The sequence below is a fragment of the Camelus dromedarius genome, chromosome X, assembly GCF_036321535.1.
Source record: "Camelus dromedarius isolate mCamDro1 chromosome X, mCamDro1.pat, whole genome shotgun sequence".
Taxonomy (NCBI): domain Eukaryota; kingdom Metazoa; phylum Chordata; class Mammalia; order Artiodactyla; family Camelidae; genus Camelus; species Camelus dromedarius.
Genome location: NC_087472.1, coordinates 97749812 through 97774040, shown reverse-complemented (window position 1 = coordinate 97774040; position 24229 = coordinate 97749812). Strand labels below are relative to the sequence as shown.

The 24229-nt window shown below is 39.0% G+C and overlaps 1 long non-coding RNA gene across 1 annotated transcript; it reads right to left on the bottom strand.

Moving 5' to 3' along the window:
* Positions 1-11582: 11582 nt before the first annotated feature.
* On the bottom strand, positions 11583-23807 carry LOC135320210 (uncharacterized). Its single transcript, XR_010379450.1, has 4 exons — positions 23762-23807; positions 22903-23037; positions 13465-13565; positions 11583-11675 (listed from the first exon to the last, which is right to left on the bottom strand). It is a non-coding gene; the product is annotated as an uncharacterized LOC135320210 (long non-coding RNA).
* Between the last annotated feature and the right edge of the window lie 422 nt (positions 23808-24229).

Below are 24229 nucleotides of genomic sequence, written 5' to 3'. Positions count from 1 at the left end.
ACTAGCAATAGACTTACCATATGACCCAGCAGTCCCAGTCCTGGGCATGGAAGGAACCCTAATTCAAAAAGACACCTGCACCCCAGTATTCACAGCAGCACTATTTACAATAGCCAAGACATGGAAACAACCTAAATGTCCATCAACAGATGACTGGATAAAGAAGTTGTGATATACTTATACAATGGAATACTACTCAGCCGTAAAAATGACAACATAATGCCATTTGCAGCAACATGGATGTCCCTGGAGAATGTCATTCTAAGTGAAGTAAGCCAGAAAGAGAAAGAAAAATACCATATGATATCGCTCATATGTGGAATCAAAAAAAAAAAAAAAAGACAAATGAACTTAAATATAAAACAGAAACAGACTCACAGACATAGAATACAAACTTGTGGTTGCCAAGGGGGAGGCGGGTGGGAAAGGACAGACTGGGAGTTCGACATTGGTAGATACTGACAGGCATATATAGAATAGATAAACAAGATTAGACTGTATAACATAGTGAAATATATACAAGATCTTGTGGTAACTCATGGGGAGAAATAATATGAGAATGAAATTATGTACATTCATGTATGACTGAAAAATTGTGCTGTACACCAGAAACTAACACAGTATTGTAAACCAACTATAACTCAATAAAAATAAATAATAAATAAATAAAAAATGCTTTACTCTTTTCTTTTTCCCCTCTCATAGCACAATCTGTTTTAATGATATTACTAAAGGAATAAAATACATGGAATTTTTTTTCCTAGTATGAAGTAAACTTTTAAAATATATACAAAAATATATATGATAAATACTTGCTGGTTTTCAATGGGTGTGTTTGAAAATATACTTTGAGTATATTTTAATTTTTGCAATGTATCTTAAATAAGTAAAATCATGCATATTGCAAAAATTTGTCAAAACTTTAAACGGTTAGTATATAGATTTCAATATAACTCACTCAAAAATCATGAGATTCAGATTTCATGCTTGACTTATTATAAATAAAGATATTTAAAATAGAAATGGGTAGGCCCTATAACTTCTGCTCAATGGTTTTATGTATTAAGTACAATTGTGAATTAAAATAAAAAACAGAGGCTAGAATACAAACTGGTTCTTAGTCATTCTCTCTAGTTTTGACAAATTGGGACAGATAATTTTACAGGGTCCCTCCTTTGGAAATCAGGTATTCAGTGTCCCAATGACTCAGAATGGTGGGGGTACAGATGAGAAAACAGAAAAGAAAGCATTACTGTAAGAGAATACAATTCATCAATTCATAACCAGACCCTGATCCTCATTACCCCAGCACTATAGTCATCATCTCTCTCAACCTTATCCTCGTCATTATTGCTCTCGGTGCTAATTTTAACAGATTTTACCTCTGGGGTGGAGTAGTGAGCAGGCAACACACTGAATCACTGTGATGTATTATGAGTTTTCCTAGGAAGGGCCCCAGGTACCTCCCACTTGAGTGTAACAAATCCCTATATGAGTATCTCACTTTGTGTGTGGGTATGCATGAGCACGCGCACACACACACACACACACACAGCAATAATTTGGCATGTTGCAAATTTCTCAACCTGATAGATTTCCCTTGGTTATCAAGGTTGCTTCTACCTCATGACAAAAATTTGGAGAAGGTTTGAAGACTTTATGCAAAATCTTAGCTATTCATAAATGTCTTATATTTTAGGCTATATGAAAAGGAAGCAAGAGCAGTTCTGAAAAACTAATTATAGGTTTTGTCAAACCAACAATAAATACAAAGAAATAGCTTCATTTGAGTAATAGGTACTTCCAAGATTTGACCAGTTGTGGTGCTCTACAGATTACACCATTAATTAGTCAGATCAAAAGTTACAGCAGGAGAAATCCTAGAACGTTTTTGCCATTGGGTTTGCATTTATCTATAAAGACAAAACCATGGTGGATAGTTCCACCCTTTTTATAGCTTTGCAACTTTGGCTATTGTCTCTGTTGGATGAGGACTAGGTACACTGGTATAGCTCCATAAAATCTAATATTAGAAATAATTTAAAAACTCAAAGTCGATGTCTCCTTAGGTACTTTACTTGCCTAATGATTTCTTCTCTTTTCATACAACCCAAACAGGTATGTAGTCACATTACTGGGAAGAAGAAACTCTCCCTATACTTACACAATGGAGTAATTTTTGCTCTTCTAATTAACCAGCATAAGCCAAATGTTTAAAAGATTTCTTCTGAAACCATGCCTTTAATTAACATTCACATTTTCTAAATTAATCGTTGCTGACCTTAACATACAGGATGTCTTAAAGACATGTCTCATACAGAAAAAAAAAAGATAATTCCGTTCAGAGAAGTCTACTAACTTATATTTCATAAGTCTTTGGTCATTGCTTTTTTCCTATCACTGCAAAATATGTCCTAGAATTTAGAGCATTGATTCATCACATCTCTGGATAAAAGTCCTACAAGCTATCTTGAACATCGTCCCCGTATCTCTACAATATAAAAATTAATAGTGACTCATTAACAACATAACAGTGTGCAAAATCCTTAACATTCCATATATCATACAACTTGGGTTTTCCAAGAAAACAGTGGCATACTGTATTTCAGAATATTCTTATGACTTTCTTTTCAAAAATGGAATCATTATAATTATTAAAGGAACCCAAATGTGGGTGGTTTATATTGAAAAATCAAAGGAGTTCCCAATGGGAAATACTTTGCAATGTACTTCAAGAATTCAGTGAAAATAATGTCTTCTTTCTTTAAGAAACTGTAACTCTGGGGAAACTCAAAGGTAGAATCTAGCCCAATTTTACAATGAGAAACAAAAGCTTTTCTAACAGATAAAAAAGAACACTGTCTATGATATGTACAGCCAGGGACTTAAAGGGACTTACGAACTACCTCTTTGTGAGGGAAATAACTTTATCATCTACAAAGTTCTATCACTCAACATCTTCTCACCTAAGGTGCTGAAGGTAAATGCTCTTCTAGGAGCAACCCAGGGCTCTAGCATCAGACCAGTGATGCACAGGCCAGCTGCCAGGTGGGCCAAGTGGCTCACCTTGAAACTTTGGTCCTGTATGTCTGACTCTGCTTCTTGAACTCCCTTATTCTGTGACTTGTACTTCTGTATTCAATGGTAGAATCCTAATTATGTTCACTTTTTTTCTCCCTATGTCAATTTGGATTCTATGCTCCCTATATTTATTTTCCTTCTTATATTTATTTCATGTTAAACTGATCGTAGAATTTAAAAAATGTTACTGCTTCAGACAGATGGTCTACAGGCACATGAAAGATGCTCAAATCGCTAATTATCAGAGAAATGCAAATCAAAACTACAATGAGGTGTCACCTCACTCCAGTGGGAATGGCCATGATTTAAAAGTTCACAAACAATAAATGCAGGAGAAGGTGTGGAGAAAAGGGAACCCTCTTACACTGTTGATGGGAATGTAATTTAGTGTAGCCACTGTGGAAACGGTATAGAGATTCATCAAAAAAATAAATAAAAACAGAGTTATCATATGATCCAGCAATCCCACTCCTGGGCATGTAACTGGAGAAAACTCTTTGCACCCCAATGTTCATAGCTACACTATTCACAAATGTCAAGACATAGAAGCAACCTAAATGTCAATCGATAGATGACTGGATAAAGAATATGTTTTATACACATACACACACACACACACACACACACACACACACACACACACACACGGAATACTACTCAGCCATAAAAAAGAATGAAGTAATGCCATTTGCAGCAACACAGATAGACCTAGAGATTTTCATACTAAATTAAGTCAGTCAGACTGAGAAAGACAAACATCCTAGATCACTTATATGTGGAACCTAAAAAAGTGATACAAATTAATTTATTTACAAAACAGAAATATACTCAGACACAGAAAACAAACTTATGGTTACCAAAGGGGAAGAGGGTGGGAGGGATGAATTAGGAGTTTGGGATTAACAGATACAAACTACTATATATATAACAGATAAACAAGGTCCCACTGTATAGCACAGGGAACTATATTCAGTATGTTGTAATAACCTATAATGAAAAATATGAAAATGAATATATATATGTGTAAGTGAATCACTATGCTGTACACCAGAAATTAACACAACATTGTAAATCAACTGTATTTCAATAAAAAAAGTTGCTGCTTCAGCTTGAAAGAACCAACACTAAAATTCTGAAGTCCACCTAGTCCAATCCTTAAAAATCAAACAAAAACTCAGGGAAAAAACTGTGCGGCAGAGAACGTCTTTCCCAGAGTACTATAGCTAGTTACAGAGAAAATTGGAATTCCTTACAATGACATTTCATATATTGGTGTCCCAATTCTATATTCAAATGTTCTCTTCTTCTTCATGAATTTTAATTGGTCATCCAGATGAATGAATCTAGATGAATGAATTTAAAGGGAAGAGTGAGAGCTTTGCTCCACATCCTGCTTCCACACATACTCACTATGAACTGCAGGCTGGAGACTTATCAACCCCTTTCAGGGATGTGTGCTTAAGTGGAGACAAGCTAAATATGTGACAATAACAGAGAAATATTCCACTATGTAATCATCCCTGGACATGCTATTCAGACTGTACCAAGTGAAAATACATTTCAGGGAGGACCGACTTCGAGGGCCAGAATGGCGGTGAACAGAAGACAAATTTTAACACAGAGGGAGTACAAGTTGGAGGCTGGCTGTGACAGTCAGCAACCTCTTCTTAATGGGGTTCATGAACAGCTTAAAGTGTCAGCAAACTTCTCCATAAAAAATATCAAAATACTAATTTTATGATGGAAGAATAAGTTTCTTTTTCTAATAGGTCCTGGTTTAGAAGACTTACTGCATTCCCGACCCCCTTGCCATTTAAGATGAGAAAACTGTAACTCACCTTGTTGCTGAACGAACCACGAAAAATTTTATAGAAAGTTTACAGATAGGCCTTGAGTCTATTACCATAACTGCCCAGAAGGCACCTAGATTTTTTCAAAACTCCTGCTGTAACCCACCTACCATACAGATTCCTCTAGTCTTTCATGTCACTTCTACTGAAAAAAATTAAGAATTGTGGTAGATGAGGGTTATTTCTTCAGTAATTATCACTCCCGCCCCTCCCTACTTTATAGGGGGAGTACACTTTCATGCCCCATTGCTATTGGACTCAGTCATGCGATTTGCTTTAGCCAATGTTATGTTGGCACAGCTGACTGTGTGCTACTTCAACACAATGCCTTAAGAGGCACTGCCTGCTTTACTCTGTTCTCTGGGAGCTTCTGACCTCTATCACCTTTAGAAGAGGTAGCCCTTTGGTACAAGCAGGACACTCAAGTGGACCAGGTCTGAATCAAACTCAAGGCCTGCAGTCAAGCCCGGCTGAGCTCTGCCTATATCAGCTAAACTTCAGCAGAATCACAGAGAAATCAATTCTTATTATAACCACCGAGACTTTTGTGGTGGTCAGTAGCACTAGCTCACTGATACAATGATTATTACATGTATTATTCTATTTGTTGCTCTGTAAATCTCTGCTGTTTTTCCATTTGTATATATTTTGCCTTCCCACCAGATTGGCAGTTTGATACATGTATTTACCTTCTGTGGCACCCCCATAACGCAAACCACTGGAACTACATAATATATCCTAGTTTCCAAAGCCAGTGTTTTCCTTGTACTGCACACCGGAGTTAAGTCTTTACTGTACCAGTGATAACTCTCAGCAACAAGTGTATTTCAGTAGCAATTTCAGGGTATGTTTTAGAAGCAGAGGTTAAGCAATTCAACAGGATAATCAGAAGAACCCCGCAAGGGGAGAATCCTTCATGGGGGGGCATCACTGGCATTTTCAGACACTTTTCCATTTGTGGTAGAACAATTTTTGCACGTAAATGAAAAGGCCATCTTGTTCTCAAGACAAAATAGCTGATTTTAGTAGCATAAGGCCTGAAAACCCCTTTACGGAGAGAGTACTGTTTTCCCGCTGGATTTCTCTATGAATCCGGTATTTAGACCAGGCTAAGAGCTGATATATTTACTACTACTGTTCACAAAAGGGCACAGATCAAGTGGGGCAGCCGCAAGGTGACCTTTACTTGTGCCCAGTCCAGCCTTTCCCACACATTTATAGTAAGACACACAGTTCCGGAATTTATTCTGTCTTCCCTGAGGTACGAAGGTCAGAGATCTATGACAGAGCTCAAGGAAACTCAGGGTGTGATGAGAGAAAGAGAAACAAGGGAGCAAGTGAGAAGAGATGGCATTTGCGCACAGGTCAGCTCTGTAGGTCACAGCAGGCAGGGGATCCAATAACAGAGCTAGAGACACAGCATTGAGTCCCCGCAACACTGTGATAGTGACTTCCCTGCCTGAAACAGTGTTCTCGCCCCCTAATCTGAACTGAAGTTTCCAGTTCCACTGAATTTGCAACGTCTAGGCAAAGAATCAGGGGAAAACAATCTAGAATTACTTACTTTGATAGATAATCTCATCTTTGCCATTTCCACTCTGTATCAACCCAAAATGGAAGGCAATAATATATACCAATGTACGTATGTCATAGTTGCCACACATCGTTAGTGTCAGGAAAAACTATCCAGCTAGTTTTTTGAGGTGAACTTTCTTTACTCATCTAACTGGGAAATGGTTTAACGTTCCCAAGTAACACGAAGTCTACTACTGGCTGACAGGCATTTACAGCATTACAAATCATTTAAAAATATATTCAGGGCGAGGGTAAAGAAATCACAGCAACTCCCAAATTGTATCTATCGCTGGCAGGAGATGAGTGCTTAGCCAGTATGTTGAAAAGATTTAATTACATCTCTTTCTTACCTTGAATGTCTGAATCAATTTGACAGGCTGCTTAAATCAACGGGTGTCTAAAGAACAAACTCTTCCTGAGGCTGGCGAAGTGAGTCTCTGTAACAGTAAGAATTATTAATAGCAAATTAATGACTGTCAAATCTAGGGCTCAACCATGACAGAGCTCTGTTGGAACTTATCATAGTCTTTCTGTGTGACATTTTAGCTTTAGATGTTTGCCTGTTCTGCTCCTCGAAACCCTCACATGTAGAATCTTGATATGTCATTTGGGGAGCATCCCTAGTTAAGATCCCTGCAACCTACCTAAGCAGGGAAGAAAGACGAGGAAATAAAAGAAATAACTTGTTTTGGTTTTGGAGCCTTTCCTAATTTATCCAGTGTTAGCAAGATGCCTCCCCTTTACAAAAGAGCTAAACAAACTCGCACAGATTCTCCAGGGCTTCAAAGAAAAATGAGAACAAATCCTAAGGAATTTAGGTTACAGAAGGTAGTTTTAACAAAAAAAAAATCAAAACCTTTGGTATTCGACAGTGTTTTAATCCTTGGCTTTTCACAGTCATTTGTCATGCTCGCCTCAAGACACTTTTATGGGCAGGAATGTTTCAGGATATTTTCGAGGCTATGGAAAATACTTCCCTATTAACGGATTGCTGCAAAGTCTGTACAAGATTCTTTAAGAATATCTGTACCTTTTCTAGAATCCTATTGTTCTCGAAATAAGAACTCTTTTCCTCGTCATTCCTCCCGTGGGCACTTGGAATTAGAATTTGTTGAAAAGAAAGGCATCAGAGCTTCTTTTCTACTCGTTTTTCCAAGCTCAGGAAGGAGGGGAAGTATGGAAACTGTGGCTAGGCTGGAAATCAATGGAAAACGTGTTATGGTTTTACAACAAATCAAGTAGCACAGATTTGCTTTGTGTTTGGGAGTTAATCTACACTCTCTAAAAATGCCCCAGAAGCCAGTTAGAGCAACTGAAAGACAAGTCTTTGTTGGAACCCCCTAGAGAGAACACACTGCAGTGTCACACAGCTCCCATCAATGAGTGGGAGACATCACCTTAAACCTTAAACCGTGTGTTTTGAAACACGTGCCAATTACTCTAATTCTTGCCATTAACAACTTCAGAATTAGCTTACAGATGGTCATCTCCATAAAGTAGTGGGAAACAGGCAAGAATGGTAGCTTTTTCACTTTTTTTTTTCCTTTTTGCAGCTGAACGCAAGTGAACTGGGAGCCTCGGCGTCACGTGGGAAATACAACTATACTCATGGAAGTGTATGTCTGGCATTAATAATTCAGACAAAGTGACACACATTCAAGGGTTTGAGAGAAGCTGGAAATAAACTTTGAAAGGATGAAAGCTGGAAGCTAAAATGTTGAAAATTTCCATGGCCATTTAAAAATTCATATAAACCAGTACATAACTTCAAATCAACAACTTGGGGTCCAAATTCTAATGACTGGATTTTTTGCCCCAGTTCCAAACAACAGTCCTGGATATAAAACTGGAATAGGCCTCAAATCTAAGAATTTGAGATTGAAAGATAGTGGAGCTGTTTCTTTTAAAGCTGAGACAATAAATAATTAGTCATTTCTTGTTATATTACTAACTGCCCCCTTCAAAACCAAAACCTAACAGTGAGGACTGCTATATTTCTTCCTATTGTTCTAAGTAGTATAGTGTTTTACAGCAGAATAAGATTCTGCCCAGAAATAAAGGAGAAGGGAAGGACCACAGCAAACACTAAGTTGGCCAGAAAGAAATGCCCTGCCACCTCTCTACAGTGGAAGAGAGCTGAGGTAGATAATTCCCACTAGAGACTGGGCCCCAAATCCTTTTTATTTGGCTCGGAGGTACACTGCAGGCAGTTTACAGTTTTATATCTTCTCAGCCCTACTTCTTTCAGGCCAATATTCACATGGAGGACTACCCAATTACATGGAGGAGGGGAAACATTAGAGGGGACCAAACAGCTCAGAAAGCAGGGAAATGATCAACAGGAATTAAATATCTGCTGTCAGGACCCCAGTGGCAGATAACCCATGCAAAAATATTTAGAGGTCAACTTGTTTATGCCATATGCTCCTGGATCGTTCATTGAGTACCTGCCCCCACGCCCCAAATGTGAAGGAATGTGGCTTTCTATGACTAAGAAAAACCAGCTCTAGGAAAGATTTTCATCATAATAACGGTTAGGAAGCATGGATATAGAACAAATGCTGGGTCACATGTTATTTCCGAAAAATCTAGCACTTTAAATTACAGCTCTCGAAACTCAGGCACCACACGGGAAGCTTAACGGAAGAAATCTCCTTGGAGACAGTCCTTCCTTGACTACTTCTTAAATGAAATAAGCCCCATTTCACCCACCTTGCGAAATAATGCGATGTCTTGGCTTATACTTAATTTTCTTCCTCTCTAGGTCCTGGACAGCCACACAACTCTCGTCATCACTCAGAAGGGCTCCATTTTCAAAGTCTCTAAACCTGAAATCAATCTCTCACTAGAGACTTCTCTTTCTCCACCCATTTCACTTCTTTACCCACTTCTTCACAGACAGTTCTCATCAAGTATCTCCTCCCACTCCTACCAGATGTCCTTGATTAGAACTTTTCAGCAACTGCCAAACTCCTTAACAAGGTACGCAAGGCTCTCCACTAATCTGGTCCCACCAACCTTTCTATTCTCACCCCTGCCTCCTATTGAGTTACATTACTCACATCTTGTTTATGCTGAATGCTGTTGCTAATCTTCCAAAAGCATGTCTCACTCTCTACAATAACATGCTAAAAAGCATCGTTTCCTTAGTGCCTAGCCAATGGAAACTGACCTCTCTGCCTTGGCATCTAAGGTCCTCCATATCAATTTCAGGATTTTGCTACCCTATAATGGAGAGTTTAGTAAATATTAAATATTAACTCTGAACTTGGGAATCAAGGGCAGGGATGAGAGCACACATAGGCCCAAGTGGCCTCAGCTGTGAGAAGGGGAAAAGGCAAACTGCAGGGTCAAGGAATCTGTTTAGACTGACGCTGAAAATATTTTTACATATATATCTCATGCATACTTTGTCACACAGACATTTTTACACTGAGCAAACCAAGAACGAGAAAGTTAAAGTAACTCCTCCAGAATTACAAAGCTTGTAAATGTCAGAGGCAGGTTTCAATGCCAGGCATCTTTAGTCCAGAGCCCCCTTTATTTCTGAAGCACAAAGTCGCGTTCTAGTATTTATTTCCACATTGATTGTTTCTTTCATCACAATCCTACTTTTATTTCCAGGTCCACACAAAATTCACAAAGACTTCCTTGAACTGCCCAACAATATACTGTCATTTATTTCTTGGAGAACTATCTGAATATGATAGAAATATCCTCTATCTTTGTTGTCCAGTATGGTAGCCACTAGCCACATGCGGCTATTAAGAACTTGAAATGTAGCCAGTGAGACAGAGGGGCTAAAGTTTACGTTTAAATGTAATTACATTAACTAGCCACAGGTGACTAGTGCGTGTGTGGCTCTAGGTATCTGCTCTTCGAAAGTGGTCAGTCAGCATTGGCAACACCTGATTACCGTATCGTTCCACATGTTGAATCTCAAGCCCCACCTGAGGACTGCTAAATCAGAATTTCAAACCATCTCTCCAGTTGATTCATCTGCACTTTAAAGTAAGATAAACACTGCCCTAGAGCATTTGTTAGCAATCACATGGCTTAAAAAAAAAAAATCACACTTTGTATCGTTTCATCACACAGGCTCCTGGAGGGAAAGAAACATCCTATTCACATAGCTAAGCAACTATTTGTTCAGTGGAACGTAGCACAAGTCCTTAAAGACGCTATTTGGTATTCCTTCTGGCCACAAGCCTTCCTGCTTGCTGGGGAATGGACAGCACTTTTGGTCACGCTCCCTCCAGTGTGGCGGAGCCCCAGGAGCCCTTCGGGTTACTTGCCTGTCTGGATGTTTGGTTATCCGCTGCGGCAGACCACCAGATAGCTTCCGCGCTAGGGACACCAGAGTCCTTTTGGCCACCCTTGCAGTGTGGACTGATGGAATCTTTTGCCCACATGCCACCTGACCTTTCAAGGTTCTGGATGTCTTCTGGCCATCACTCTGCCTCAGCTCCGGCTATAGGGTCTCATGTGGGACTCTACTTGCATGCTCACGAAGGAACCTTGGGGCTTTTTGTAATGCATCGGCCTGAGAGCCTGGGAAATATTGGTTCTCTCTGGCCACCGGCGATGCCTTGCACTGGTGCCCTGGGGGTCCTTCTGGGTGCCTTCCAGGGACTAGCCTACTGTAGCACCTGGGTTCTAGACTCCTTTGGGCGGCTAGCTTTCTGGCTTGCAGAACAAGTGAGCGAGGTTTTGGCCACCTTTACTCAATGGCACTGGTGCCTCAGGAACCTATCAGTCACTAGCTTGCCCTCCCCTGGGACGCTGTGAGCCACAAGCTTGCTAGCGTACTTGGAAGGTATGGTTCCTTTTGCTTACCGTGTTACCGCCCTGGTCCTCCAGGAGAAGCCGGCTGGGCACAAGCCTGAGCGCGCGCGGTACGGTTCTCTTCTGGCCGTCACGGGCTTTCACTCTGCTGTGGAATGAAGAGCACTTTAGGTCATTTCCCATGAGCACTGTCGCACCAGGGGCCTATTTGGTCACTACCCTGTCCACCTTTCTGGGGTTCTTCGGTCCCCACGCTTACCTTCATGCTGGGAAACTATCACTCCTGTCGCTCGCTGCAGTTTTCTAAAGGTGTTGCCGCACGGTACCTTCCGGGCACCTGGGCTAAAGTTCCGGTGGTCCTTCAGGCTTTCAGCTCCCCTTTTGCTGGGGAAATGGAAAACTTCATCAACTTCATCCACTTTCCCCACAGTGCTTAACCACACGGTAGGGTTCTGGGGATACTTTAGGCCATAAGCCTACTGGCGTTCTGGGAGAAACGTGGCTCCTTTCGTCCACCCTAATTACCTTGATGATGGGGCCTTCTGTGACTTTCCCGGCCTCAGTTAGCCCTAGCGCTGGGGTGCCGGTATGCTTCAGGCCGTCAGCCTTCCATTTTCCTGGGGAACTTAAGCACTTTCAGTCACCTTCCCTGCAGTGCGGAGAATCTCAGAAAGGCCTATGTGCTCAGTAGCCTAGTCTGCCGTGGAGGTTTCAGCGATCTTTTCGAACACAATTTTGCCTGCGAGCTGCGGAAGTTTGGCTGCTGTAGGCTACCGTAGAATCCTCTCACTGGTGCTTCTGAAGAACTATCCGGGTACCATCCTGTCCTCGTGATAGCGTTCCGGTAGCTCTTAGGCTCATCTTCCTTCCCTCCGCTGGGGAAAGGGGTGGACTTTCAGCCCTCTCCCCTACACCATGCTGATTCTCCAAGGGCCCATCTGGTCACTAGTCTGCCCATACCCTGGGATTTCTGAGATCTTTTGGACTACAAGCCTGCCTGAGGAACTGTGGCTCCTTAAGGTTACACCCATTACTTGCGATGGTGCCCTGGGGCAACCATCCGGGCATCAGTCTACCTACGTACTATGGTTTCTCATGTCCTTCGGGCCCTCAGTTATACCCATTGCTGAGGAACCGAGGTCACTTTGGACTACCTTCCCTGTAGTGTGCTGATTCCCCGTGGGGGTGAAGGGAGAGAGGGACACCTGGTCATCTCCCTACCTGCCACCTGGGGTCTCGGAGATTTCTATGCGCTCAAGTTTCCCCACATGCTGGGAAAACCTGATTCCTATCAGCCACTGCCCTGCATACTGGTGCCTCCGGAGAATTAATGCTTGCCAGTGTGCTAGGGAACCTCTAGTTCTTAGGCTTACCAGGCTTCTCCCTTGCTGGAGAAATGGGTGAACTTTTTGGCCACCTGCCCTGCGTGTGCTGATGCTTGGGGAGGGGCGGGAAGGGAATTCAGTTACTAGCCTTCCCTCCTCCCGAGATTCCTTGGGCCGCAGGCCTGCCTACGTGCTGGGGAACTGTGGTTCCTCTCGTCCAGAATCTTATGCTTGCCCTAGTCTCCCTGGCAAACCTTCCAGCTGCCAGCCTGCCCCTGTGCTGTTTCTAGTTGTCCTTTCAGCTATCAGCCTTCCCCGTCACTGGTGAACTGAGATCACTTTCAGCTGCCTTACTTGCAGCGCACAGCTGTCCTGAGTGCCCATCTGGTCACTAACTTGCCTGCCCTCTGGATTTTCTGGGATACTTTAGGTCACAGGCCTGCCTATAATCGTATCCTTATGCTGGTGCCTTCGGGGAAATTTCCCTGTGTCAGTCTGTGGGTGGGCCTTCCCCTTTGCTGCGGAACACAGATCACTTTAGGTCACCTTCCCTGCATAGCACTGATGCCCTGGGGCCCATCTGGTCACTAGCCTACTTGCCCCCTGGGATTCCTGGGATCCTTAGGGACACAAGACTGCCTACATGCTGCGAAACTGTGGCTCCTTTTGTTTACATCATTTCCTCCTAATGGTGTCCTGGAGGGACCCTCTGAACACCTACCTGCCCAGTACTATGGTTCTGGTGGTCCTTGGGCCACCTGTCTTCCTGCTTTCTGGAGAACCAAAGGTACTGTGGGCCACTTTCCTTTAGATACAGTGGTGCCTTGGTGACCCTTTGGTTTTCTTACCTGTTCTGTGCCATGTGCTACAGTTCCGGTGTTCCTTCTGGCCATCAGGATTCCCTCTTGCTGGGGAATGGAGAACACTTTCAGCCATCTTTCCTGATGCCCTGGGGGAATGTAAAATGGTGCAGCCAGAGTTGAAAACAGTTTGGCAGTTCCTCAAAAAGTTAAGCATACAGTTACCATATGACTTAATAATTCTACTCCTAGGTATATACCCAAGAGAATTGAAAACATGTCCACGCAAAAACTTGTACACAAATAGTCATAGCAACATTACTCACAATAGGCAAAAAAATGGAAACAACCCAAAGGAAAACTAATGAATGCATAAACAAAATACAGTAGATTGATACAATGAATATTATTCAGCCATCAAAAGGAGTGAAATACTGATACATGCTAGAGCATGGATAAACCTTGAAAACTTTACGCTAAGTGAAAGAAGCCAGGCACAAAAGATCACATATTATGATTCCATTTATGGTAAACTCAAGAATAGGCAAATCTATACAGTACAGGCAGAAGTGAAATAGTGATTACTAGGGAATCGGGGGAAGGGGACATCTGGAAGTATATAGTTTCTTTTAGAGCTGATGAAAATATTCTGGAATTAGATAGTGGTAATGGTTGCCAACATTGTAAACAGCAAAAACCGGTACTCGGTTACATAGTTTAAAATGGTGAATTTTAAATGTGTGTGTGTGTGTGTGTGTGTGTGTGTGTGTGTGTGTGTGTGTGTGTGTGTGTGTGTGTGTGTGTGTGTGTGTGTGTGTGTGTGTGTGTGTGTGTGTGTGTGTGTGTGTGTGTGTGTGTGTGTGTGTGTGTGTGTGTGTTCATTCCAGGATCCCAGCTCAGAAATCCATTGTTTTCAATAGCTTTCTATGTGATTTTGATAGAGATGTTCCGTGGGCTAGTGTCTGAGAATCAGAGTGAAAAACCATGGGTCCTAGGGATGATTGATTTAAACTTATTTTCTAAACATAAAACTTGCTACTTACCAAGGAAACAAATCGCTTTTTCAAAGATGTGGGTGAAACATAATGATTTTCACAAGATCATTTTGGAATTTCTTTTTAAAAGGATTTTATAGGATTGAACTCTGCACACTGTCAGGGAGTCCCTTGGAACAATGTGCAGTACAGTCTACTGGAGCTCTCCTACTGCCCACTTGGTAAAGTGGTACTAGTGGAGTGATCTTTGTATATAGAACTAAAATCAATCCCACTGTAGTTTCCTGCCTGATGAGAAACTAAATGAAACACTAGTGGACTAGAGCAGGAGAAAGCCAAAAGAAAAGAGAGCAGGGTTAAGGAACACCTTTGCAAATCCTCTTCCACAACCTTAGGCTTGGCCTGTGAGCAACAGCTCTTCCAACAGTGCTCATTCTGAAATATTACTTCAAAGTCACAGCTGTAATCAGATAATGAGATCATGCAACTGAAGTCCCCATGGTTTATATCAGCAAAAGAGATGTTATCCCTGCAACTTCAATTGCCAAAAGGACTGCATTTGAATTCTTAAAACAAAAAACATTTGTGAATTATTATCAGTATAAGAAAATGGACACAAACACTGGCTAAATCTAATATACTTAAAGTAAAGTTACAGCACAAAAATCTTATTTCCCCCATTTTATTTCATTTTACAGGATGAAAAAAATGTTCTCCAATTGCTTCACTTGCTGTCATATTGTGTTTCAAGTCCCATTTTGTTGCTCCTTAGCCGCCTTTTATGGCCCCATTTTTCTCTTAATTTATTCAGGTAGTTATAAAATTGCTTAAAGTGTCCTTGGCTCTGGGAATATGAAGACAAAAACAAAACAACCAAAAAAAAATATACAATTCCTGTTTCCAATAAAGTGATACAGAATAATAGGAAAGCATGGAAGGTGGTAGGTAGTGAATGAAGAGATAGGATTGTTTAGTTTTTCACTAAACTTTTCTATAACCTTATGTTGTTGTTTTATGAACCTTAATTTTGAGATAGTAGTTTTAAAATGTGTATTCTAAAGTTTAAAACAATTTCTTACCATTGCTTCCCCCTCCACCGAGATTGTATGGACAGATCGATGTTGGGATTACAGAAGGGAGTCTGTTACTGTCCTAAAAATGGATTTAATGCTTTTTTAAATTGAAGTATAGTTGATTTACAATGTTGTGTTAGTTTCAGGTGTACAGCAAAGTGATTCAGTTATACAAATATATCCTTTTTCAGATTCTTTTCCATTATATGTTACTATGCTTTTTTTTTTTTTTTTTTTTTTTTTTAATGGCTGTAGGAACAGCAAGAAGATGTCTGGGTAGAAAAACCTATTTTCAGTTATTTACCCTGTTTCCTATTTTTAAGCAAGACCTTTTATTTTCCAGCTGTAGTAATGTTAATTACCAACCTTTTAAGGAATCCAACCTCTTAGGCCTATGGTAAAAAAAATCCTGCCAAAAACCCCTTGTCTTTTGCTATTTAATAAGGCCACCACACATTTTTTTTTCTTATGGATTTTCCCCCATCAAGACTAGCTGTGGAGTAGCAGGAGGTTCTCTGCTTCTTTGCATCTTAGAATACCTAAAACCAATAATGCACGTTAACTAACTCCTTAAAGAAGATACTAACACAGAGCGTGTAACAATATAATAGAAGAATAACCCACCACAGTAAAGCAGGGCTTATCTCAGGAATGCAGGAATGATGAAGGACATGCATTACTATAATTATGTCGATAACACAATAGCTGCAGGAAGGCATTTGCTAAAATTGAACATTTAAAGGTATTTTTAAAAAAGGAATGGAAGGTTTTTCCGTTAATGTATATAATTAATAGTCCTTATCATAAATCTGTCATCATTATAGTCAATAGCAGATCTCTTAGGGAAAGTCCCTGTAAACTCAGGAACAACAATAACAAATATCTATGTTCACTGTTTTTATATAGTGGCATTTTGGAAATTTTAATTAATGTAGTAAGTCATGTCAAAGAAATAGGAGTAAAAGAAAATAATACCTAAAATTATTATTTTGAGATGACTTGATTATATTCCTAGAAATCCAAGGCATTCAGTTAAGAAGAACAATCTCTAGCATTAATGAAAGCTAATCAAGGTAATAGTGTATAAGTATTCCTAAGTAACTAGTACTCTGTACCTTCATGAAAAAGAGAAATAAAACATCATTTTAAGATTTAAGATAATTTTAAGATATTTCCATTTAATAGAAATATAATGCTCTTAAAAGCAGAAGAAATAAACATAAGAAAAGATGTATAGAAGTTGAATAAATAAAAACCTGCAAAATTTTATTTGTGTATTGAAAAGAGGACCTGGATAAATGGCAAATTGTGACATATTACTAGATGGAAAGACTGAATATTTTCTCATTGTTCTCTCCAAGTTATGTTTTAGGTGACCTGGAACTCCAATTTTAATCTTAAATGATTTTTTCTGAAGTTGACAATTTTATCCTATAGTTCAACTGTGAGAACAAATAGCTAACATCTATAAATATACATTTGGAAATAGGGACTTTCACAAAGGGATGAAGAACTCCAGAGATGTTAACTTCATGGGAAATATAGAAAAATTTAAAATTTAAATCATAATTTTAATTTTTACTTAAATCTTTACAAAAGAAAATTCGCTATTTTTCATAGGATTACCATATAATCCAGCAACTCTATTTCTAGGTATATACCCAAAGTTATTGAAAACAAGAACTCAAACAGATATTTATACACCAATGCTCACAGCACCATTATTCACAAGAGCCAAAAGGTAGAAACAACTGAAATGCCAATTGTTACATGAATGAGTAAACAACACAGGGTATACACATATAATGGAATATTATTAAGCCTTAAAAAGAAGGAAGTTTTGATACATGCTACAACATGGACGAACCCTGAAAACAGTATGGGAAGGTAAGTGAAATAGGACACACAAAAAGGACCAATACTGTATGATTCCACTTATATGAGGAATCTAGGGTAGTCAAATCTATAGAGACAGAAAAAAGAATAGTCATTACCACGTCCTGAGGAGTGGGGTAATGGGTAGTTATCTTTTAATAGGTACTGAGTTTCAGTTTGGGATGATTAGAAAAAAGTTCTGGACATGGATGGTGGTGATTACTGCCCAACAGTGTGAATGTACTTAATGCCACTGAATTGTATATTTAAAATGGTTAAGACATTTGTAAATTTGATGCTATATGTATTTTCCACAATAAAAAAGAGTACTGTTTTAAAAATAATGACAATGTAGTATGGAAACACACACACACATACAGACCTGAAGGGGAGAAATGGAAGTAAACTGTGGTAAGGTTTTTATTCTGTGTGTGAGGCTCTGCACAGTTATGTGTGAGTGGTATACAGTTGAAAGTAAACAGAGATAAGTGAAAGATCTATACTACGAACATAATCACTAAAATAAGTAAAGAGTTATAAGCAAATAATCTAAGAAAGAAGAGAAACTAGAATAAAAATATTTGATTAATCCAAAAGAAAGCAGAAAAAGAGAACAAAGAATAGTTTGGACAAACAGAAAACACACAGCAAGATAATAGGCTTCAACATAACTATACCAATAGTTATATTAAATATAAAAGCTCTAATTGTCCCAATTAGAAGTTAGAGATTGTTAGAGCAGATAAAGATTCAAAAGTCTACAAGAAACACACTGTAAATATAAAGACACAAGTAGGTTAACAAGTAAAAGAATGGAAAAATACACCATGCTAACACTACTCAAATAAAACCTGAGTGACTATATTCATATCAAAGATTTCAGAAGAAAGAATACTATCAAGGAAAAAGATGGTTATTTCATAATCATAACAGTATAAACTCATCCAGAGAGCATTATTATTCTAAACTTTTATACAAAGATGGCAAATTAGCACATGAAAGGATGTGCAATGCCATTAATTATTGGCCACAATGAGATACCATTCCACATCCACTAAGAATGGCTAAAATTGAAAAGACTGATCACACCACATGTTAGTGAGAGTGTAGAAGAACTAGAACCCTCAGACAGTGCTAGTGGGAATATAATATGAGACAACTGATTTGGAAAACAGTTTGACAGTTTTTTAAAAAGTTTAACACACTGATGATATGATTCAGCCATCCCACTCTTAGATATTTACCTGAGAGAAATGAAAGCATATGGCCAAAGACTTGCACACAAATGTAATAGCCAAAAACATGAAATGAACTATCAACAGAAGAATGGATAAACAATCTAGGGTATATCCCTCTAAGAGAATGCTACTCAGCAATAAAATGAATGAACCATTGATACACACTGCAACATGGATGAATCTCAAAATACTTATGCAAGTGAAATAAGCCAGACCAAAAGGGTACCTTCTTTATGATGCCATTTATACAGAATTCTAAAAAGTGAGATCTAATCTATAGTGGCTAGTGGTTGCCTGGAGTTGGGAGGAAGGGGTTGTAAAGGGCAGGAAGGACAAGAGGGAGGGAATACAAAAGGGCACGAGAAAACTTTTGGGGGGTGATGGATATATTCATTATTTTGATTATGGTGGTGGAATATTTCAAGTATGTGACATGTATTGTGTGTCAAGTATATTTCAGTAAAGCTACTAAAATATATAGAACATATTGTATATACATTTAAATATAAACAAAGTCATTTTGTATCTTAAGATAGGAAAAGGACAATGATAGACAACATATAAAACTGGGATACTCATTAGCAAATGGACAATGATAAAATGAATGTACATCATGCTAAATACGAATGAAAAGTTATGTATAAATAAACTTCTAAATAAAGGAACAAAATGTAAAAAACATAAAATGGAAAGAAATTGAATTGTATTGATTATTTATTGAAAACTTTGCAGAGGATGCTGACTTTCTAAGTATAGGAAAGATAGAAATAGTCACAAAGAAAAAGGTGGACAAATAGTTCTGTATATTCTTGACAAAATAAAATAAAAAGCCATCTGGGAAAAATACTTGCAGCAAAAAAATGAGAGATGAAGGTGAGCATTTCTAATTTATAAAGGGTCCAAGCAAATGGATCAATTCTAAGATGAGCAAATAAACAGGAAAACGATGTGAACAGATAATTCACAAAAAAGAAAACTGAACAAGTAAATGCTCAATAAAAAACAGGAAACATTTTTTATTAACCTAATTAGTAAAGCCTTAAAAATGAATGCTGGTAAATATGTGTTAAATCTGATACCCTTCTGTATTACTGCTGCTTTGAATGTTAACCTACGTTTTATACAATGTAACAGCTTTAGTTTTTAAGAACTATACAACTATTCAAATCCTTTGATATTGTAATTTTCCTTCTGGGACTTTAGCCTAAGGAAATAATCCAAATTCTGGAACAGTCTTATGCATTAAGATATTTTTCAAATAACAATGAAAATTAAAAGCAGTCCAAATAGCTAAAAGAGGAGACTTGCTAATTGAATTAGGGTATAACTGCTCAATGGAATATTTTATAGGCATTAAACAAAACACAGACACTATATAACACTATGGAAAAGGCATATAATATAATGCTAGGTTTAAGAGCATGATATTAAATTTTATGCACTCTGTGGTTAAAATAAAGTAAGTATTTGAATGCACCAAATGTGACTGATAAATATAAAACTGATAGCAGTAGATTGGTGGGTAGTTTATCTTCCTGTTTTTTTTAACCTAAATGTTCTCATATTATTTTTATATTAAAAATTGAGACAGTTCATGATAAACTATTTTATAGTAAGTGAGATATAAAAGCCAAGAATCTTTGAAAGGCGTTTATGGGTAAGTAGCCATATAAACATGAGAGCTTTTGGTGTACAAGCTGAGCATTTTGGGGTTAGTTTTCTGGAACTCATTTTCTTCCTGAGTATACTGATTTCTAAGGGCCCTCTATATCTCAGACTTTTACGATTCTCAGTACTCTATCAATATTATTTAAGTTAAGCTTGGTTTCCACTGATTTTCTTTGTCTATTTGTGGACTACAAAGTGCTAAACCAATCAGTTTATACAAACTGATGTAATTGATCAATTCAATGAAAAAAGTCAAAGTGCTAATTGTGCATTATATTGTCTCAAAGAAAGTTAAATGGACCTTGGTTCTTTAAGGGATTCTTTCACACTTTGTTTAAACCTTGAGGTGACATATAGGCACCAGTGAGGATCTGGCTATTCCTAACAGATTAAAAATGAAAATTTTCAGAGGTCTAAGGGCCGCCTTGTATTGCAAATCACACTAATTTCTAATCCTATTATAATTCTAGATGGCTCAGATGGAAAGAATTATTAGATCTTTGCTTAGTGTGCTTCTTATTAACCCTCAAAGTGGCTTTCTTTGACCGCTCTTTCCAAAATAGCCAGCCCCCTGTTCTAATGCCACATCCCATAATCTTATTTCATTTTTGTGCTGCACTTACTGCTATTTGAAATTATTTATCAATTTGTTCAATCTTTAATCACATGATCTTATCTGTTTTATTGACTGAAATATCCTCTGGGTCTACAACACCATATAGTACACAGAAGGTATTCAATGAATAATTATTGAATAAGTGAGTGAATGAATTTGACACCAGTAATGGTAAGGAACTGCCATAGCAGGAGTGAAACCTATTATCTAGGACAAGATGAAGGTTAGGAAAGACTCACCCAAATCCAGAGTTGGGACCAAAGGGGACGGCCCAATGGCATGAAACAATCCCAATCCTCATTGTGGAAAATGGTTAGCATCAGGGTATTCAACAAGATAGTCTTGTGCATAATGGGAAATCTTTACTATTCTGTGATTAAGAACTAGGGTGAGGAGGTCAGGCAGTTTGATCATCACAATTCTTAGGCTCATTTTGGAAACTCAGGAATCACCAAATCTTAGAGGTAGGTGAGGGCTGGCATCTCTCCTACAACTTGGTAATAAAAGAAAGTCTCAGACCAAATCCTGCTACCCATTCATAGCTTATTAACAGACATTTATTAACAAGCAGGCAAGAAAAGCCATATAATCCCAAACTAAAGAAACCCTAGGTTCTGTCATTTCTGGTAGTCCACAAGTAACATGCATAAAAGGTTCACCTGAGAGAAATACAAAATTACTGTAGTGGTGGGGCTGACTAACCATCAACTATACAAAGATGATCAGGAATATTCCAGAACAACTGGGTTCTGTGCCAAAACTAATGATAAATATAAAGGGCTTGCTGGATTCTCATACTTTGTTTACTCAAAGATGGATAGTATCTTTAAAGTATTTTAGCCAATAAATACATCTTGAATACCACCAACTGCACCTATGAGAGCCCATTTCTAACATTGCTTAGCCTAATTAGCAAGCTATAAATTTCACTAATGAAAATCCATTTCTACCATTGATTAAACTAATTAGCAAAACTTCTAGTGTTGATGGAAGATAAAGATAGTGAGGTTATTTGTAGCAGCCATCCCTGGAATGACCTTTCTTATTGTTACCTCATCGTTTCTGGGATATGGATTCTTGATTAGGATCATTGCTCCTAAGGGTAGATTAAAACTGACACATTTGTATCATGTAGTCTTTGCTGGTGTATTTTAAAGAAAATTACAGACATTGTAAATGGTATCTCTGTTCAAAAGCAAGGGGGCCTTAGGAGGAAATATTGAAAGATATGAAGCTACAAGGAGCAAGAAGGGATTTAGGGCAGTCAGCAATCTCATGTCAGGGCAGAAAGCTAGCCAAGTAACTGACCAGTCCATAGGGGTGGCACTAATATAAGAGGGTCCTACCGAGAAGAGGGAAAAAAGGCAGAGGCGAGACATTAAATCAGGGGGTGAGACATTAAATCAGGGCCAACAATGATAAGCAGAAAATCTTTACTCTGATCTTGGCACTGGAGAGTCTGAAGGGTCCTGGAAGTCAAAAATTGTGTGAAATCATGAATTAATAAGTCTCACTGCTTTATGAAGGAAATGATGAGAAATGATAAGGGTTAAAATTCTTTGAGCTTATATGTATGTACATAGGAATTACTCTTATCTGAAGTCCAGGTTATAAATCATATTTCATTGTAACTTTTTTCCTTTGTAATCTGATATATTTAATTTTATGACTTTAAAAACATTCTTAGATGTGTCCACAGGCTGTCAAAGGATTTCATAGCATAAAAAATGTTAAGAACTCCGTGTGTGTGTGTGTGTGTTGAAAGACCGCTATGAGGTCTCAGAAGTTGAGTGAAACTAAATCTATGGGTATGTTAGGGTGATTATCAAAAGATCCACCAACCTGGAACAGAGGGAGATGAAGCAGATGTTGGGGTAAGAGGCAGGAGCCAGCCCTGCCATTTATATCCAAATGAAATCAAATAAAGTTTAATCATAGCGGGGGGAAAGCTGCCGTAAGAGGCTAATATTCTTTGAGGGAGGTATGTAAGAGAGACTGGAATGTCTGTAGCTGAACCTCACCTAACAAAGCAGCTCATCCTCTTCTTTTAGAGTCCACATCCAGAAACTGTGTCTTAGAAGCCAACCCATGGACACACATTCAACTGCAAGTGGTTTATTCCGGGTGTGATCTCAGTAGAGGACACTGTGGAGGAGCTGGGAACAGACAAAAAAGTTGTATTATTACTACTGTGGGCAACTGGAACTTAATCTCACTGGGGAACTCTGGGACCCAGAGTAGGACAATACCTGAGAGATAATCCCACCTGAGGGACAAGGGCACTGAGATATTTATGTACCAACTTCAGTCTGTCACTAGTCAAAGGCTGTTCTTATAGGGAGGCATTTATTTGGGGGCATTTCTGGCCTCATGTTTATATGGGGGAATAGAAGCATGGAGGAGTTTAAGTCCAGAGAAAGCCCAAGGGCAAAGAAAGGCAGATGCTGCCAGTTGGCAGGCCCAGAAATGGTAAAGGCTGAGGAGATCTGGGTGTGGTGGTTGGGGGCGTGGAGATCGGCCATACTTGATAAGTAACAGTTGCAATTAACTGTACATAATAGAATGTCAGAAGTCAGATTAAGGGTGCATTCAGATTTTGTGCACCCTCTCTCCTTGTTTCAGCTTTCTTAACCACTGCTGTGGCCCTCCTCCTCTGGGGCAAAGATAAAGAAGAGGTAGGGAGTCAAAAATTTCTTCTCCAAAATGATTTTTATAGTTCCCAGAGTCTGAGCCGTAGATCCTTGGCTGTAAGCAGAAGTAAACATTGAGGCTATACCCAAAGACTGCAGTGCTATTTGTCTTCATTACCAGTGTGGGTAGAGTGGGAGTGGAATTAACTACAGGTTGAACATATAAGGCACTTAGAGAGCCACTTCTCACCAGGCAGAGGAGGGACAGTCTCCCGTTCAGCTGAAAGCTCACCGTGTTCTCCGTCCTCTTGGATGACTCAGGAGAATGGATCTTTTCAAACGCATTACAGGGGCCTGTAGAAAGAAAAATGGTTTTAAAAGCATGATGAAATTAAAAGGAAAACAAAACAAAATTCCTGGCATCTGTGCTCTGAAACATCATCCAACTCCTATGGTAAGTGCGTCAAGCACGGCCTTTCACTTGGGAGTGCTTGTGGTCCTGGCAGTCTTCCCGCCTTGAAACCAGAGAGAAACAGCCCTATGCCCAGGTCACTGAGTGATGAAACTTATGTTGCTGCTACCGACAGTGATTTTGCCCTGACCACGAAATGTTATGAGAAAGAACCAGATTTCTATGAGAAGCCACAAAGACTTCAATTTCAGAAGGTGAAAGTTTTTTTTTTCCTTTGGAGGATACCTTATTATTATTACTCCAACT